General features: G+C 32.9%; 1 long non-coding RNA gene across 1 annotated transcript; it reads right to left on the reverse strand.

Annotated features, from left to right (window-relative positions):
- Positions 1-338: 338 nt before the first annotated feature.
- On the reverse strand, positions 339-14738 carry LOC141487116 (uncharacterized). Its single transcript, XR_012468208.1, has 2 exons — positions 14531-14738; positions 339-1676 (listed from the first exon to the last, which is right to left on the reverse strand). It is a non-coding gene; the product is annotated as an uncharacterized lncRNA (long non-coding RNA).
- Positions 14739-19713: the final 4975 nt, after the last annotated feature.

Consider the following 19713-nt stretch of genomic DNA (forward strand, 5'->3'; position numbering starts at 1 on the left):
TTAGTTATGATGGTAGTGGAGTTGTTGATTTATTTATTGCTTCATCGATTATCTTCCATTTAACAAATATTCTAATTAGGCCTTCTTGGGTTTTTCTCTGTACTGAACCTTTAGACATCTATAATGTTTTTTGATGCAATCATTTTGTGTATGTTTGACTATTTTCAACATTTCACATAACATCCGATGAAGGTTCTTTATTTCTGAGTTGAACCATGGCTTTTTGCTGTTCTTAATTTTTTTCTTTTTTAATGTGTAAAGCAATATTGAAGTAATATTGAATAGTGGAGTGAAAACAATTGTATGCCTTATCTACAGTTTTGGAATTAAATACCTCAGTCCATTTTTCATTTATTACTAAGTTTCTGAAAGTTGTTAAGTTACATTCTGAAAAGTCATATTCGAATATAATTTCATCCGTCTCATAATCTAGAAATTCCCAAGTCTGAAATGTATGGTCTGATAAGTATGAATGTTAAATATTCTTTGACATAATGGATAGATTAGAGAACATTACATCTATATCAGTTGAAACAGTCGTAGAAATAGCAGTTGGTTTGTCAATGTGGTTTATCATGTCAAATTCCTTGAATAAATTAATTACTTTGTGAGTGTCTTTATTTTCAGTTGAAAAATTTACATTGATGTCACCACTTACAATATGATTTGAAATCTCTGAAAGAACAAATAAAATTAAACTGGATAGCTAAAAATATCAATTATATCAAGCAATAAAACGTTAAATGAATTTACAATTAAATAAAAATGAGCAAAAGATTGAATTCAAAATTTGGTCAATTGAAAATGAAATTAAATAATTATAAAGATTTTAAACCAAGTTACTTCACGATTTTTTGATTCTTAGTTTAATGACATTTCTGTATACTTAGGGGTAATTCATTTGTTTTACTTTTACACCGTGTTAGGAATCACACGTTAGAAGGTAAGACCTCGTTAGTCCTTAGCTCGCACAAGTTTCTCAACTTCTGAGAGTTGTCGTTCGTATGGGGGCGACAGCTGATTAACAGAAAAACAGATTTTAAACAGATTTAAACCAAGAAGCTAAACAGTCAAAACCTTTTAGGAGTAATTTACAGTCCCTTTGAGATTCAATGACTTTATGGTGTTGTCTCTTCTCAGGCCGTTCACGGAGCTCTTCGTTCTTCATCCCTGATGTTAGACGTTGGAACTGGTTCTCGATCTAGATGTTCTCTGATTTCCCATCTAAATTCTGCTGCCTCGGTCTGACAAATAAGGGAACTGGTGGATTCCACTGCAGTAATTATCTCCAAAGTGGGCACAGATGTTGGCGCAATGGCGAAGTTTAGATCTTTCCGTAACAAGGATTCCTGTATGGTCGTAAGCAGGTGACGTTGGCGGCTTCGTAGTTGTACTGTTTTCGGTCTGCATTTGGGCATTGTTTCCTCACCAAATGTCGCCACTTCCTGTTGTGGGTATTCTCCATGTCTTGGCAGATCTTTAAGCATGTGCTTTCAATTTTGGCAAAGGGATGAGCGTTTTCCTTGGTAAGCTTGATCATAGTCTTCTTATATCCTCGAAATAAGTTGCTGTACCGAGTGTTCAACGTTTGGTTGAAAGTGGTTGACATGGTTTCATGGTGAATTTTATTACTTCGGACTTCCATTGTCTATTGATCATAATATGATTTGAAATCTCTGAAAGTACAAATAAAAGTAAAATGAATAGCCAAAAAATATCAATTATATTAAGCAATAAAGTGTGAAATGAAATTACAATAAAATAAAAATAAGCAAAAACTTGAAATTAAAAATTGAATGATTGAAAATGGAAATACAAAATTAAAAAATATTTCAAACCAAGTTACTTCACGACGTTTTGATTGTTAGTATCCACAATCACTGTCAACCACTTTCAAACATTCAATCTATCATTCATTTAATCCTGTGGAACTTACAAAGTTATAGGACAATTTATTCGGAAAAAACATCTACAAATAAAACACCAAACATGGAGAGTATCACTGAACATGGAGAGTATATAAGCATATAACTAAAATTGAACTGTTTATGACAATCTGTAGGGCTGAACATGGTTAGGTTAGGTCCAAAGTAAGTGGGTATATTCGACCATCCACCGCAACCCGCAAGGGTTTCCTGTGGCTCACAACTATTCACACTCGACCAAATAAACCCAGCTTCTTAACGAAGCCGATTAGTTTGTATGGTGAGTGGTCACGATACAAAAAACTGAATCATACAACAGATAAGAGAGAATTCACGTCAATTGAGTTCAATGTAGATATTGTTTATTTAAATATAGAAAGTTTGTTAGCTCACAAAACTCAATTGATAGCTGACATTGTTTGTTACCATCCTGCCATTATTTTACTAAGTGAAGCCTGAATATAACCATGAACTTGAAATATCAGGCTATTCAACTATAAGATGCGACTCCAACTCAAGACACACAGGAGGTGTAATTATTTATATTAGAAAAGATATTAAAATTACAAACGGTAAAACCTATGTGCAAAATGGAAATTATGTATGTAAATTAATATCTGTAACCAGCGGGAGCACGAAATGGATAATAGGAAGTTTATATCATTCACCCAGTGGAAGTCATGCAGCTTTTCTTGATCAAATGGAGATAATATGTGAAGAAATATTTTGCAGGAATGCTCGAGTGATTTCGGCTGGTGATTTTAATTTAGATTTCTTGTCTAATGAATTTTATGTTAAAAAAATTAAAGATCTTTTCAATAATAATAATAATCTTTATTTCAAAAATATGCCGACTATTACAGCTTGTACACAGACAACATAGAATGAAATAATGTCAACAACAAAAAAATAATAAAAAGACTACATATACTCATAAATATATACATTTCTATAATTCGATTTGGTCTAAAAAGTCACTAACACTATATGGTTCTAAATCTATTAAATATTTTTTTATTTCTTTCTTAAATTTTTTTATGCTCCTCAAATCTTTGATTCGATCAGTTTTTTTTGTTTTGGTTAACCTATGTATAGGGAGCACGAAATCATTTCTTCTTGTTCCATAGGAATGTTGATTAATATTGTTAACGAACAGATGCCTATTTTTTAATACAAACATTAAGCATTCATAAATATAAAGAGCATATATCGTCATTATCCCATTATTCTTGAAGACATTTCTACACGATTGATTATACTTCAAATTACTCATCATTCTGATTTCTCTTTTCTGAATTATAAATATTTTATTTATATTACTATTGCTTCCCCAAAATATGATTCCATATCTAGCTACAGACTCAAAATTGGAGAAATATAAAATTTTTACCGATTCTTTATTGAGATATTTGTGAACCACCCTTAGTCGATACGAAATTTTGCTCAAATTGTTAGCTGTATAATCAATCTGTTTGTTCCATTTCAAGAATTCATCAATATGAAGTCCTAGAAATTTGGTGTCTTCTGAATATTTTATACTTATGTTTTCAATATCCAAAGTTTGAGGTCGTTCTATACGTAATTGATTAGTTCTGAAAAGTATAAGATTAGTTTTAGATTCATTCAAAATTAACCAATTCCTAGTGAACCATTCCTTTGTATCATTAAACGTTTCCATACTTGTTTTTACTACTTCAGGGTATGTTCCACGGCCTATTAATAAATTAGTGTCATCAGCAAAGACTGTAATTGAATTGTGTATTTGAATTATATTATAAATCGTTTATGTAGATAATAAATAACAAGGGGCCCGCAATGCTTCCTTGAGGTATTCCTACTTTCACTGCCGCATTCTCAGATTTGTATGTTCGACCATGTTTGTTAATAGTTACTATTTGTTGGCGATCTGTTAGGTAAGATTCAATCCATTTCAGTGAGTTTCCTTTTATACCATATAGTTCTAGTTTTTTAATAAGTATCTCGTGATTTAAGCAGATCTAAGAACATACCAAGTGCTAAGTATTTTCTTTCTATTAAGTTTGTTGTATTTTGAGTAAATTGAAATATTGCACTGTTTGTTGATCACTCTCGTAAGTATCTGTGTTGGTTATTGCTAATTATATTACATTTATATAGAGAATTTGTAATGTTATTACACATAGCTAGCTCAAATAATTTTGCAAAACTTGGTAGAATATTGATAGGTCGATGGTTTTCCATAAGTTCAGAATCCCCCTTTTTATAAATAGATTTCACTAGGGATAGTTTCAGTCTGGAAGGAAAGACGCCAAATTTCATGGAGTTATTTATGATATATGATATAATTTCACTTATGCTTAGTATACTTCTTTTCATCAAAGAAGTGGGAATTTCATCGTACCCACCAGAGTGCTTATTTTTAACTTTGTGATAGTTCTATTACCTCTTGAGGAGATATTGGCTTTGCTAAGATTGACTCAAAATTAGATTTTATTGAACATTCGAAAGGAATATTTGGGAGGTTTGATATTAATTCTGGAACAATTTTAATCAAGTATTTGTTATAGTCATTCACAATTTTCTCTGGATCCCCTTGTAGTTGATATTCGGTTTTTTTCTCTTTTCCTGTTAATTCTGAGCATATTGTCCGCATACATTTATTTTTATTATCAGAAGTCTTTATTCTGTTCAAATATTCATCTTCTTTAAATTTTCTCAAGCGAGTATCATATTCTTTTTTACCTCATTATATTGGTGCCGACTTATTTTTATATAAAATTAACATGGCTTCCAAAGTGCGTTTCCATTCAGCAATTTCATTATTGTATACATCAAAATGTGAAAACATATACTAGAATAACTAACATCAGTAATAGATAATAGATAGTTTAATAGACTATGTATGTATTGATAAATCAGGATAATTTGGAAGTATATTGGATGAGCCCAAGATCACTGATCACTCCATAATAACTGTTAAATGTTTTCAAAATGTGAGACCTTATACATCAGGGAGGTGCACTAAAATGATTAGAAAGTTAACTGATGAAAACCTGCATACCATAAATTTAAATTTAATTAATAGTCCATTCCTACTGAATAGTATAGATGTTAACGACATTTACAACAATATTAAGGACATTGTAGGCAAAATTGTTAATAAGATTGCACACGTGAAAACAATAATACCTATATGGCGTAAACGACCTACTTTGGTATGACGATAATATAAAAAAATTAAGCAGAGAAAGAGATCGTGCATATAAAATCTTCAAAAGTATCTCTAATACAACCGACTGGGAAAATTATAAAGTATCTCTAATACAACCGACTGGGAAAATTATAAACAAAAACGTAACGCTGTAGTTAATTTGATAAAAGAGAAAAAAAATTGTTATTATTATAACGAAATTGACAGAAATATGCATAATCCACGTTAAAGTGGAAAACGTTAAAAAAATTAATAAACCCTAAACAAATTAATAATGATTTCTGCAATGGTGTGCAATTCGAAAAAAATTGTCAGATTTTTTGTGTAAGAGATAAAGGAGAGATTGCTGGGCATTTTAATGAGTTCTTTGTCAATAGTATTGATATGGTATCTAGTATTGAAGATATTGAGTTTTCTTGTAATATACAGTGGAGTGAAAAAAAATTCAGTAATTTTAAATTAGTATCTATACATGAGTTGGGTATAATTATGAAAAATTTAGAAAATAAAGGAAGTCAAATTAATGAACTAAACAGTAAAGTTGCGAAAAATAGCTTTGATGTTATTGGTCATGTGTGGTGCCACTTTGTGAATGTATCATTGGAAAATGGCTCATTTTCCGAGGAATTAAAAACCAGCATTGTTATACCTATCGAAAAGGTTGCAAATACAAGTAAAAGTGGTGAGTTTAGACCAATCAATTCTTTGCCATTTGAAGAAAAGCTATTAGAGACAGTAGTTTATCAACAGTTATTACAATATATTAACTCAAATAATTTGCTATTCACTAATCAGTCTAGCTTTAGATCAAAGCACTCATGTGAATCAGCTATACAACTCACTGTCAGTAAATGGAAAGAAAAATGAGTAATCATCTGTACACTATAGCAGTATCACTGGATCTAAAACGGGCTTTTGAAACAGTAAATAGAGAGAAATTATTGAAAAAACTAAATAAATATGGTGTAGAGGGTAAAGTATTCAATTGGATCAGAGGATAACTTACAAATAGAAAACGGACAACAAAAATTTGTGGCGTAATGTCGTCAGCTATTACAGTGAATCATGGAGTTCCTCAGTGTAGTATTTTGGGCCCTCTATTGTTTTCAATGTATATTATTGATATGGAAAAATGTGTTGAATGTGACTACATTCATATATTCGCAAATGATACTCTGATATCAGTAAGTGATGGGAATATCGATAGAGCAGTGATCAAAATAAATGATGTGCTGAAAAATATGGATAGATATTTGAAAATGAATAAATTGAAGTTAAATGTAAGTAAAAGTAAGGCAATGATAATTACTACACCTTATAAATATAAACAAATAATTGGTAGTAACATTAACATAGAAATAAGCAATGAAATAATTGAAATTGTAAAGGAATTTAAATATCTGGGATTTATGTTGGATAATCATTTATTATTTAGTAGCCACTTTGAATATATTAAAAAAAATCTTGAAAAAACTTTCTTTTCTAGAGTGTCCCAAAACTTGTCTGAATTCCTGAATAACTGTGTATAAGACTGTCATTCAATCTCATTTTGAATATTGCCCTACATTACTATACTGCTTTGATTGAATAAAATATCCCAATTACAAAAGCTACAAAATCGAGCAATGAGAATAGTATTGCGATGTAGTAGGTCAACTTCTATATCATTGATGCTGAAAACTTAAGTTATTTACTGTGGAGCGAAGACTGACGTACTTAACTATGATCTATATCTATAAAATGATACATGAACTGACTCCAACTTACATGGGTGAGTTTATTATAACTGTAAACCAAATCGACACATACAATACTAGAGGCCAGACTCATTTATATGTAAACAGGCAGAGTACCTCATATAGTGTAAAAAGTTTATTTTTTAAAGGATTCATTCAGTACAATAGTTTACCACAATATGTTAAAGAGTCAAGAAGTATACCAGAATTCAAACAAAATTTAATTTTTTATTATAATTGAAAAAAAATTCCATTATTATTCTATACTGTATTTAACTTTATAGATTTGTATATATGTGTGTATGTGTATATTTATACTCAAATTTATTATATATCTTTACTTACATTTATTATAAGTTATATTTAGTGTAAAATAAGTATGTTAACTAGTTTATTTTTTGTAAATTAGGATTGTCCTACTTAAATGAATAAATCAAAAAATCAAATCAGGTCAGATGGTAAGAGTGTGGCTCTGCTGAACTCTAAATACCTGATTCGGTCCCCAGCGGGGCAGGCACAAAGTATATGCTCTGCTGTTTCATCAGAGTGTGGCTCTGCTGAACTCTAAATACCTGATTCGGTCCCCAGCGGGGCAGGCACAAAGTATATGCTCTGCTGTTTCATCATTTTACAAACAGAGGCAAAACAAACTGTCTTCCGACAGTCTGTCTCTGCATATGATGATTCAAATGACAGTGACCTGTAAGAAGGCCTGTTAGACATCGTAGTTCATCCATACTGTAGTCCAACAGCTGTTTGGTATCACGCTTCGTAGGGTGAATAAACGCCTTGAAGTGAGCCAATCCTGGAAGATTCTGCCAGAATTCCATAAATCTTGCCATCCAGGTGTTCAATTTTTGTTTGGCAGGTTCTAGTTCTATGAAGCTGCTTGCAGCACCCTCCTTTGCAAGGGAGTCAGCAGCCTCATTGCCTTCCAGGCCAGTATAGCCAGGAATCCAGACCAGACACAATCTGTTAAGTCTTCCTATCGAGGAGAGTCGTTTTTGGCAATCTGCTACCATTTTCGACGTTGCTCGGTAGTAGAAACTCAATCTTCTAGAACAGGGGTCTCCAAACTTTGAAGCCTTCGGGCCATAATGATTTTTTCAGTTTGTTCCAAGGGCCAATTTCTGCCCTTAACTATATTTCTAGACTAGGATAGTCGCAAAGTGCGTGACCTAAGCAAACTTACGCTTTTTTTGCATTTCAATTAGTATTGTGTATTGTGACACTTAACGACATCTAGTGGCGAGTAGTGGTACTATGTACTATCTTTTTCAGCTACCCGCTAGGTGGCATTAGGCGTAATTAAATATTTGGAATTACCGCGTTAGTTCGAAAAAGTTCTGATTCTAGCTAGTGTATTCCGATCACCTCGAGATGGCAGTAATAATTGCATATAAAAAGGCTAGCGGCGCAACTGCGAGTTAGTCTGCGTAGGAAAGGCGAAGGAAGCGAAACTGTCTATTGTGAAATAAAGTAACACCCGTCAATAAAAGTATTTTGATTTGACTTATTGTTTTTATTTGTGATTTGTTAGTATGGAAAAGAAGCGAAAAATCGACAGTGAATGCAGAATGTTCCAAGAAAAATGGTACTTTCAGTATTTTGTGATTGAGTCCAGTAATAAGGCGCTATGTTTAATTTGTAATGAAACCATAACTGTTCTCAAAGACTATAACATTAAACGACACTATGAATCGAAACATCTTCAAAGTTACTCCAAGTATACAGGAAGTTTGTGGATGGAAAAATTTGAAGCTTTGAAACGCGGAATCAAATCGCAGCAATCTTTGTTTACCAAAGCGAATACTGAACAAGAGTCTGCAACTCGCGCCAGCTTTCGTGTGGCTCTTGAAATCGGAAAACGTGGCAAACCATTCACCGATGGAGAAATGATAAAAGAATGCTTGATTGCAGTAGCCGAAGAAATATGCCCCGAAAAGGTAAATTTATTTAAAAGTGTCAGTTTGTCAGCAAACACCGTGGCTCGGAGGGTGCAAGACATCGCAGAAAATATATCATCTCAACTGTCTGACAAAAATGGACATCATGAGTGGTTTTCTCTAGCATTGGATGAGTCAACGGATGTGTCAGATACTGCTCAGGTGTTGATTTTTATTCGCGGAGTAGATAAAAGCTATGAAGTGTACGAAGAACTTTTTGATATTGATAGTATTCAGGGCACAACAACTGGGGCAGATATTTTTAAGGGAGTTGAAAATGCCATTAATAAAAAGAACCTTCGATGGAAATATTTGAAATCTATAACAACTGATGGAGGCAAAAATATGTTTGGTAAAAATAAAGGAGTGGTTGCACTTGTGTCAAAGGCTGTAGAAAATGATGGTGGTTCAAAACCATTAGTCTTACATTGTATCATTCATCAACAGTCCTTGTGCGGAATATGTTTGGATATGTCTGAAGTTCTAAACCCAGTCATATCAGTTGTTAACTTCATCAGATCCACTGGGCTGAATCACCGACAATTCCGCGAGTTTATTCAACAGATTGGAGAAAATGATTTACCATATCATACTGCCGTACGCTGGCTTAGTTGCGGAAAAGTACTTAAGCGCTTTTTTGAACTTCGAGCAGAGATCGAAATTTTTTTAAATGAGAAGCAGCGCCCTTTTGCCGATTTAGAAAATAGTGAATGGATGTGGAGGTTGGCCTTCTATGTCGATTTGACAAATCATATGAACAAACTGAATTTGAGATTGCAAGGAGAAAATCAGCTTCTCTCTGATTTATACACCAATATCAAATCCTTCAGGCAGAAAATAATACTATTTCAATCGCAATTACGTAAAAAATGTTTCACACATACATACCGGAATAAAACCATATCGGTGTAAAATCTGCTTGAAGTCATTTACTCAAAGCAATAATTTGGAAGCTCATGAAAAAACTCATCCATAATGCTTTTAAATCGAGAAACCAGTGGCGTAGCTTGAGGTAACCACAGCCCTAGGTGCCATACGGAGCGGGGCGGCAGGAAGCGCCAATTTATTGATTTGCGTAAATTTCAACAGCTATATAGACTTTGGAATCATCAGTGAGGAGATATCAGATCATTTCGGGCAATTTATCAGTGTTAAAATAAATACAGATTTTGTTTGGGACAACAAAGAGTTAAAAAAATTCAGGCAAATAAGTGACATGGGCATATCAGAGTTCAAACATCATATGAGCAAAATAGATTGGACACAATTTTCCTTGAATTTCACTAGTTCGGACTTCCATTGTCTACTATATAAAATGATTTGAAATCCCTGAAACAAGTAAAAAAGAATAATTAAAAAAGAATAGTTGAAAATAACAATTATATTAAGCAACAATAAACCTGAAATGAAATGATAGTGAAATATACCTACAAGTAAAAATATAATAATTGAATAAATAAAAATTAAAGGAATGAAAAAAGAAAATAATAATAATTAAAAAAAAAAAGTGTAGAGATTCCAAGTCACGTTAGTTCACGACGTTTCGATTGTTGGTATCTACAATCGTCTTCGGGTGATGACTGGACTGATTCCTCCGAGAGATGACTATTTTATAGGTCGTTGAAATACTATAAAATAGTCATCTCTCGGAGGAATCAGTCCAGTCATCACCCGAAGACGATTGTAGATACCAACAATCAAAACGTCGTGAACTAACGTGACTTGGAATCTCTACACTTTTTTTTTTCATTCCTTTAATTTTTATTTATTCAATTATTATATTTTTACTTGTAGGTATATTTCACTATCATTTCATTTCAGGTTTATTGTTGCTTAATATAATTGTTATTTTCAACTATTCTTTTTTAATTATTCTTTTTTACTTGTTTCAGGGATTCCAAATCATTTTATATAGTAGACAATGGAAGTCCGAACTAGTGAAATTCATCACAAAACATTGTCAATCACCTTCAAACAAACAATTTTCCTTATCTGACAATCCAAATATCTTAGCTAAATTTTTGTGTGATAACATAACGTATGCGATTGAAGTAGCATTTCCTCTAAAAAAAGAAAACCAAAAAATTCATAAACCAAAGTGGTTCACAGATGATCTGAAAAAATTTAGAAATGAAGTGAAACAAAAAAATTACATTTATAAAATGACGGGGAATCCAGAATCAAAACACTCTTATATTTTAGCAAAAAAAGACTACAGAAAAAAAATAAACAAATATAAAAGGGAGGTGTATGATAGTGTCCTCACAAATAGTAAAAATGTTTCAAAAACTGCCTGGAAAATAGTAAATGAGATCAGAGAGAAATCCACTTTCACTAGTGAAAGCACGTGATTTCAGTGAATATAGTGCAACAATGGTTGACAATATTATTAAAACAATACCTCCCACCGATCTGCGAGGTGAGGAACTTTTGAAAATTAATGTAAAAACCTCGGTATTCCTGAGACCCACAAACGAGAATGAAATTTTAACACTTTTGAGAACCTTAAAAAATAGTAGTAGTATGGATGCATACAATATCAGTTCGAAAATTTTAGCAGAACCTCTTGCACATCTGATAAATATTTGCCTGGTAAAGGGAGAGTTTCCATCACACTTAAAACTGGGGAGAGCAACCCATATTCTAAATAAAGGTGATGCTAATAATTGTGACAACTACAGATTTATAACAATAACTCCTTTAATCTCAAAAATAATAGAAGCTATTATCAAGGACAGAATAACTAATTTTTTAGAAAAGGGAAAACTCCTAGATGACATCAGTATGGTTTTCGTTCTGTCAGATCAACCTCTCAAGCTGTCACCGACATAGAGCACACGATAGTCAAAAATCAAGATGTAGGGATACATACATGTGCAATCTTATGTGACCTGTCAAAGGCATTTAATAGTGTTTCTCATGATATTTTGTTGAAAAAACTCCACAAATATGGAATACGTGGAACAGCATTAGATCTCATCGAGTCATACCTAAAAGACAGCAATATGTATCACCTAATTAATAAGACATCAAAAACTATAGAAGTCAAACATGGGGTGCCTCAGGGCTCAGTGCTAGGTCTCCTATATTTCATCATATACATAAACGACTTACCAACATTTATTGATACTGGTGATGTTTTTATGTACACAGATGACTCTACTCTTTTGTTACAGGACAAAAACTTAAGCGCGATAGAACGTAAGTATGTCCCTAAACAAAAATAAAACAAAGAACATCACTTTCACGAAAAATAGGCAAGTGCTTGACGATGAAACAACAGTTAAGCTATTGGGTTTTCATGTTGATGCTCAATTGAATTGGAAAATACATATAAATGAAACTCAAAAAAAGCTATCCAAGGCTATATTTGTTTTGAGAAATCTCAGGGAAGTACTATCTAGCGAAGTGTTGAAGACTGTTTACTATGGCATGGTACATTGCCATCTTGTATATGGGGTTTTATTGTGGGGAACATGCCCGGCTTGTCGTCAACTATTGGTGAGCCAAAAGAAAATTATAAGAACCATGGCCAATTTGGGCAACAGAGCACACGCCAAGCCAATTTTTATTGAAATGAAAATCTTGACATTACCTAGTTTATATATAATGAAGGCAATTCTATGGATACATCAAAATAAAGATAAATATATTTCGGGAACAGATCTTCATGGATATGATACACGAAATAAAAAGCAATATAGAACGTCGAAAGTAAATAAGGAAAAAACAAAAATACAAACTGAATATTTGCCAATGAAACTATACAACCAAATACCAGTGGAATGGAAGTATTACACAACTGAAAAATTAAAATACCAACTAAAACAATCAATGCTGCTGAATCCACTATATGATATAAATGAAATCTTTCTTCATTCATGGGTCTAAATACTAATATTTCAGCATGTCAAGAGTGTGGACTTCATATTTTGTGATACCTGCTCATACATGTATAAATGTGACTGATTTTATATAATATGTCAATATCGAATTTTTCATACTAACATATTTTTTCATTATTAAATATTTTTTTGTAGTTTGTGACGTACCTAAACAAAAAACAGTTGTGTGACTACTGTAACATACTTACTGTTTTTCCGTGAAAATTTTTAAAGGGGAATAAATATCTTATCTTCGGAAAATGTAAAAAAATAATTAGATAATTGAAATCACGCGCGAAATGTTGAGTACATTTCAGGTCAGGTCTTCAAAAATCAATTGAAAAAGCTATAGCGTTTTCGAAGCTTTTCTTTACCTTACCATTTTCTTTGTAAGTACCAGAATTGTTTCATTTTTTAGTAATGTAGTCACTAGACATAAGGATTTATTAATTATATTTCACACTTTGCTAAATGTTTTGTAAAATTGTAATGTAGACATCAGACGTGAGCATTCAAAAATACTTTGTAGTTCCTCATACTTTGTTAAATACGTTTTTGTAAATTGGCTTTGCCGTTGAATAAATAAATAAATAAATAAATTATTGCACTCATAAGTACATCATTTGACTATCTTCAGCCTCTTGCTTTTTTTACTTTTCAGTTTTTTTGGATTTATCACTCTTTCCGATAGCTTTCAGAAAGTCTTCCCCTTTTTTAAAGGAATTTGTAACAATCAATGCAACTGTACTCTTTGGAGATTGTTTCTACCCTTAGTAAATTTCTTTCTTTTGTCCACTCTTCTGTAATTAATGAGAATATTCTCATCACATTGGCATTATGTGCCGGAATGCAAGAAATATACTGCACAATTTTCAACAATTCCTAATATACATTAGCATTTGGTGTTTAAAAAAATTGTACCCACAGTTGACTTGAATTTGAAAGCTTATCTTGTTCAGTTAGGTTTTGGCTAAAAGCCTGGTATCCACGAGTGAAATTATTTGGATCATTAGCAATGAGTCTTGTGTTCAACTCTGTTACGGCATTAGATATTTGGTAGTATCAGAAAGAGTACATCTCAGTTTCTTGAAAAGAATTATTTTAATTTTAGTGCCTATTAACACACCCGAAGCAATAGTACGTTTGGAAACGTGACGAGTTAATTTGCACTTAATATTTTTTAAATTGTCTAGGAATTTGTGGCTCATCTCTGGATTGGTTGAGATCTTATCTGGATTACAGAACGCAAACTGTGAGGGTTAAACTGGAGGCTAGGACCTTCCACTCTAGAACCTGTGTTTTTACCACCGGTGTTCCCCACGGTAGCATCCTAGATGCTGTTTTTTTATTCGTACATGACCTCAATAACAGTAATCGTCATAATTGTACAGTGCAATTTGCCGACGATTCTTCGTTCATTCTGAAGTTCTCGGATTATGAGGGATTGTCGTGTCAGGCTAATCAAGCAGTTGCTAATATGCAAAAATATTGTTCTCAAACTGGTGTCTGTTGTTGCTTTAAATTGATTTTGTTCACTTAGTATGTTGAAATAATTGATCATGGTTTGTTTATAAAAAAGACGATTTGACATTGACAATAATTTGAAGAGTTATGAAATAAATATATTGACTTGAAACGTTTTGATTCCTGGTTTATTTCGACTTTAAATCAAAGGAATTCACAGTTGGACTGACTAGTCCGAACAATCTCTTTCTGAACAGCTCAAAAACTAATACAATCATCTTTTCACTAAATCAGAATGATCGCAGTGTTCTGGTCAAAATAAATGGCAAGTCTCAGGTTACGTTCATTTATATTGAGTGAATAATGGCTAGTTTATTATAGGTACCTTTAAGATTTTACAATCTCTAACTATGTAGCAGGGTTGGCCTTGCCCACGTCTATTACACCTTTCAAAACAAGGGCGTATATTCCTCCTTGGAAATGTGAAATGAATGGCTCATATGAATATGCAGTAATACTCCTCGGCAAAAACACGACATTTTCCTGTAGATATATTGAGTACTGTCTTCCCAAATTTAGTGGATACTATTTTGGCTGAGGAAATATGATGTGGGTCACTCCTAACTGAAGATGTTGCAATTCCACAATGGGTTTTTCCTTTACAATGGAGCGTTAATTTTATTAAAATCCATCTACGACAAACAAAACTTATACTACAAATGATATTTCGTGTTTCGAATTGAAATAAAATTAAATTTTTTGTTTACACAACTAAATAGTACAATTTTGAAAAAAAAAATTGAAAAACTTTTTGAAAATCTTCATAGATGCAAAAACATCTTGGAAAAAGAAATATTTTGTATTTCAAATTGAAAAATGTAATTCATTGTTTACACAAATACCAAAAGCGCAAAATTTTGAACGAAAATTGTGAAAACAGCTCAATTAAATTCGGTTTACTGAGTTTCAACAATGAAAAACAAGATTATACAAAGATTTTGAAAAAAAATATTGCAATTAAATTTGATTGTTAGAGATGGTGCACAGACACACAAACGCAACAAGAAAATTTTTACTGCTGCTAAATCAATCGAAAACTGAAGCTTATCGTTCGTCCAGCGTGGTAACAAAACAACATTCGAGAATATTTGATATGGAATAAATAACCGTTGACATGCAGATAACAGAAAAACCGTTGGCATATATCCTGTCCCCTCCTCCTCGACTCAATGCCAACTTGCTTATTGCATATTTCCTGTTTTGGCTTAACGTAAATTTCCTGTTTCTGGCTTTATCAATAAAACGTGATAACATTAGTTATGCATGACTTATATATTTTTTTCGACTTGAAATAAAACGAAAATTCGTGAATATTCAACTATTTACTATTTGAACCAAATCATCCATATCTTATTGAATTCCATAATTACTTCTTGAACAACCTTAATCAGTAAACATGCTAATATCGTAGATACTATAATGAGAATTCTATAAAGGTCAAATTCCATTTGTGATTTCTTTAGCCTCTCATGTTCTGGAACAAATTCAACTGTTTTCGTATCTACTTCTAAAAGATCTTGATATATCAGCCTCAGTTTATATTTGAAGGGGGTATTCTTTGGAACTTCGCTTACAAACACTGTCAACTGATTGTCAACTGAAAAAAGTAATAAAATACTAAAGCGATTCCAAAAATGTATTAATATACGGGGTGTTCCATTTTAAAAAATAAAGTTGCTAGGACTTTTTGATGGAAGTGGCAACGCCGCAATGCTGAAAATATTTTAGATCGATAGAACAGGTAAGGAAATGTGAGAGGTGAAATTTTCATAAAAATCATGCTTTGCGTTTTCCAGAAACGTCTTACCTACCATCGACCGTGAGTCACGCTGTATACACACAGAAAAGCCAGCCGGAGACGCGAAAATTTTTTGGGGTACCGCATCTATTTCAAGCAAAATACGTAATATTTGCATAAATGCAAACAAAAATTGTGTATTTCCGAAAATTATACGTATAAAACTGACCATTAAAAAAACAAAGAAAAAGGGTTGTCTTTGAGTTATTTAATATAAATGAACTCTTCTCAGTCAATAAATAATACTTTTCTCTTCTAGTATAACAGTTTGGTTAAAAATTGCTACAAATATTTTATAAGCACAAGTACTTAATTATGCTTATAAAAACAGGTCTAAAAGTAAATGTTGTCCAGCAAGAACCAACGGGGAGGTGAGAGTCGTGTCTTGCCAGGAAAAGAAAGAAAGGATGGGGTAGGACGGAAGGTTAAATCTGGTTTGTTTATGTGAATTCACAAGGTACCCGCAAAATAATTTTAATCGGCGGTCATTCAAGTTCAATATAGTCTGCGAGGGTCCCGCATTTTGAAAAGTGAATTGAAAGGTATATTTTTCAATTTTGGATAGGAAGAAAGAAAATAAAAAAAGAAACTAAAAGTAAACATAACATTCGTTCTTAACCAAGACGAACAAAAACTCAAAAAAACAAATTACAAAATAATAATAAAAACAAATACATAAAAATAAAATACTTTGCTTGAGTTACAAACTGTGATAAATAAAACATAGGGTAACATGGTAAACAGTGAACCACTAAAAGTTTGAACATTTATAAATCCACCGCACGTAAGTGTAATTGAGAACTATTGACATTAAACGAAAGGTAATTCATTAAACTTGTGTTTTGCATATCAATTTCAGCACCAATTCTAATAGTTTATTGATAATATTGGTTTTTTTAAAAGATGGCGAATGGTTCACTGTGTACCAGTATAAGTACAGAGTGAATCGGAGGGTGAGTCGACAGTGGACCATTGTGTATACAGTGAACCATCACTTGAATAATCTACCTTAATCGCATATTTAAACATATTTATTGATGGTAATGTCATTAAATAAAATTATAGTAATATAAAATATAAATATAAAATGTCAAAATATAAAAAAGTAAAAGCTTCTTATAACAGTTTTCATCAAATGAACTAAAATTATATCACCTTCGTAATGAACCTCATCATCGTCAAAAACAAAAAAAAACACATCTAAATAAAAGGGTACTTGTGAAGTAAACTTAACAAAAAACAAAACCAGCATTAAGGCTTACTTCTGACAATGATAATCTTAAAAAAAAATATCAAATTCTACATAAACTTCTATAAATTTCCAACAAAATCAAAGAGGAAAAGACAAAAGTGACAAATTTATTGGAAATGTATAAGTTGCTTGCCGGCGACTACTGCCTTCAACTTTAGGGGCAGGAAGTATAAATTTTATGTCATTTTTCCAAACTTCTGCCATATTTGGTTCCAGTGGATCAGCAAATTTATAAAAACTTTACTCTTCAGTTTTAAATAGGATACAAAATAGTCATACCCCGGTTCATTAGACTCTTCTATAATCTTTGCGACGTAATAATATTTTTTCTTTTTATTTGTCTCTATCAAAATAACCACATAGTCACCCACTTTAGGGTTTCTTGGCAGAGGTTTGGAAATAATGTCATCATCCAGAATCACTGGGTCGTCGTCTTCGCTATCGCTTAAAAATATCTCTACCCCAGAAGACGATCCACTGGCACAAAATGTTTCATCGCCACTACTGTCACAGTCATGTTTTTCCAATCTTTGTACTTTCTTTGGTTTCTTGTCTTCAAAAATATCACTTCTCTTCACTTTCTTTAGTCCCTTCACCTTCTTCTTTCTCTCTTCTATCTTATCCTTCTCGGGAGTGTCTGTCGCTATCATACTTTCGCTAATGTCCTTCTTCTTTTAGTGTTTCGAGGACTTGCTTTCAGAGGGAGTCTAATCTCTTTAGGTGTAATGAATTCTGCCCCTTGTTGTGAAGTTGATGGCCTTGGCGAAATAGTCATTCTGGGCACTGAATCCTGTCGCTTTGGTTCTAGCTTGGTCATGGTAGAACATGCTGTCTCTTCTTGAGCATTGGTGTTTATTTCTGGCTGTTCAAAATTTGGAAGTTGGTCAGACTTATCTAGAGCACCAAATGGAATCTGAGGACTACCTGTTTCTAGATCCAAAAAAATAGTAGGTGAAGAGGAACCCTCAACCTCTTCAATTTGTGGGTCTGGCCTATCTGTTACAGCACTTGGTAAAAAGTCCTCTTCTGTGAATATTGACTCATCAAACGGAAATATACCGCATTTTTTGAAAGCACTGATAATATTTACCGGTGTCATTGCTTTTAAGTATGCAAGACCTACACATTCAGCTATTTGATAGATTGTAAATGCATGTCCTGCGTTTCGGAGCATCCACGAGTCAACTGCTGCATTATAAAAAGTTTTAAAAGGTCCATTCAGTCCAACATCTAGTAGTGTGGGGAGGTACGGTTAGTATTGTTACACCAGAAGACTTCGCAATATTTAGAGCTTCTATTGACAAGTGGCTTTCGTGGTTATCATAAATGAGAAACACAGGATTTTCCTTTGATGCAGAGGTGTGCTTTATGAAATGATTCATCACCTCAACAAATAACTCTGCGTTCATCCATCCTGTAGGTGTGGCTAAACCAACTGTTCCAGCTGGTGCACCATGTAGCATATGAGCTTTGAAGTTTTTTCTGGGAAAAACCATGGCGGGAGGCAGGGCATGTCCGGTAGCGAAAACGATACAGCTTATATAAACTTTCAATATCTCTTCCTGTTCACGTGAAAAAATAGCGTTTACCTCGTAATTCGGAACGAATCTAGCATTATCTTCAGTCTTGTGTTTTTTCACGTATCTTCTGACGGTTGAATATTTTAAATTGCATTCCTGTGCAGCTCTATGGATACTCGTTCCATTCTTTACCAGATCTACAGTTTTTTTCATGTCGTTGGCATCATGTCCACCAATTTTTCGGATATCGGTTTTAGTTCGACCCATTCTAAAACAAAAAGATTACCTGTTATTAGTATTAAATCTTCTATTAACGCCTTTTTTGTTTATTACAATCACAGTTGAAAAGTTCAAAATTGTAGGGTACACAGTGAACCATGGTTCACTGTGTACTGTACAAATTTGAGCCACTGTGTGCAGACACCACTTTTCAACCTATGAGGTCACATAAATATCAAACATACCAAATTCAAAGGATATTTATATATCTAAGTTATCAAGGAATAGTTACTTCACACTCGGAAACAGTGCAATATAATGTAACTATTCATACAACAATTCTAGGAAGAAACATGCATTTTTATATACATATTGATTTCAATTTGAGAGCCATCGATAGACAGCTGTTTCAGCCTATTAGGCATCGTCAGTACCGGGCAGGCGGTCCTCGATTGAAGACAAAATGTGAAAAACCAGAAAAGTACCTAATTGATAAAAATAGCTGCGTAAACGCAAGTGAAACATAAGTGGAACTACCTATTGGTGTGACATCCAAGTCAACTTTCCAAGTTTTTATGTCAGTTTTGGTAGTTTTAACCAATCAACCGACAACTGCGCTAGCAGAAATTTGGGAAGCTAACCTGAAATGCCATCGGAAAACGAATCCATATGTTTCTAGAAATGATATGAAATCGACAAAGGTTAATGCAGTCAAGCTG

This window comes from Leptinotarsa decemlineata, unplaced genomic scaffold (genome assembly GCF_025532065.1).
Source record: "Leptinotarsa decemlineata unplaced genomic scaffold, Ldec_3_MD MMD2_tig00078363_RagTag_RagTag, whole genome shotgun sequence".
Taxonomy (NCBI): Eukaryota; Metazoa; Arthropoda; class Insecta; order Coleoptera; family Chrysomelidae; genus Leptinotarsa; species Leptinotarsa decemlineata.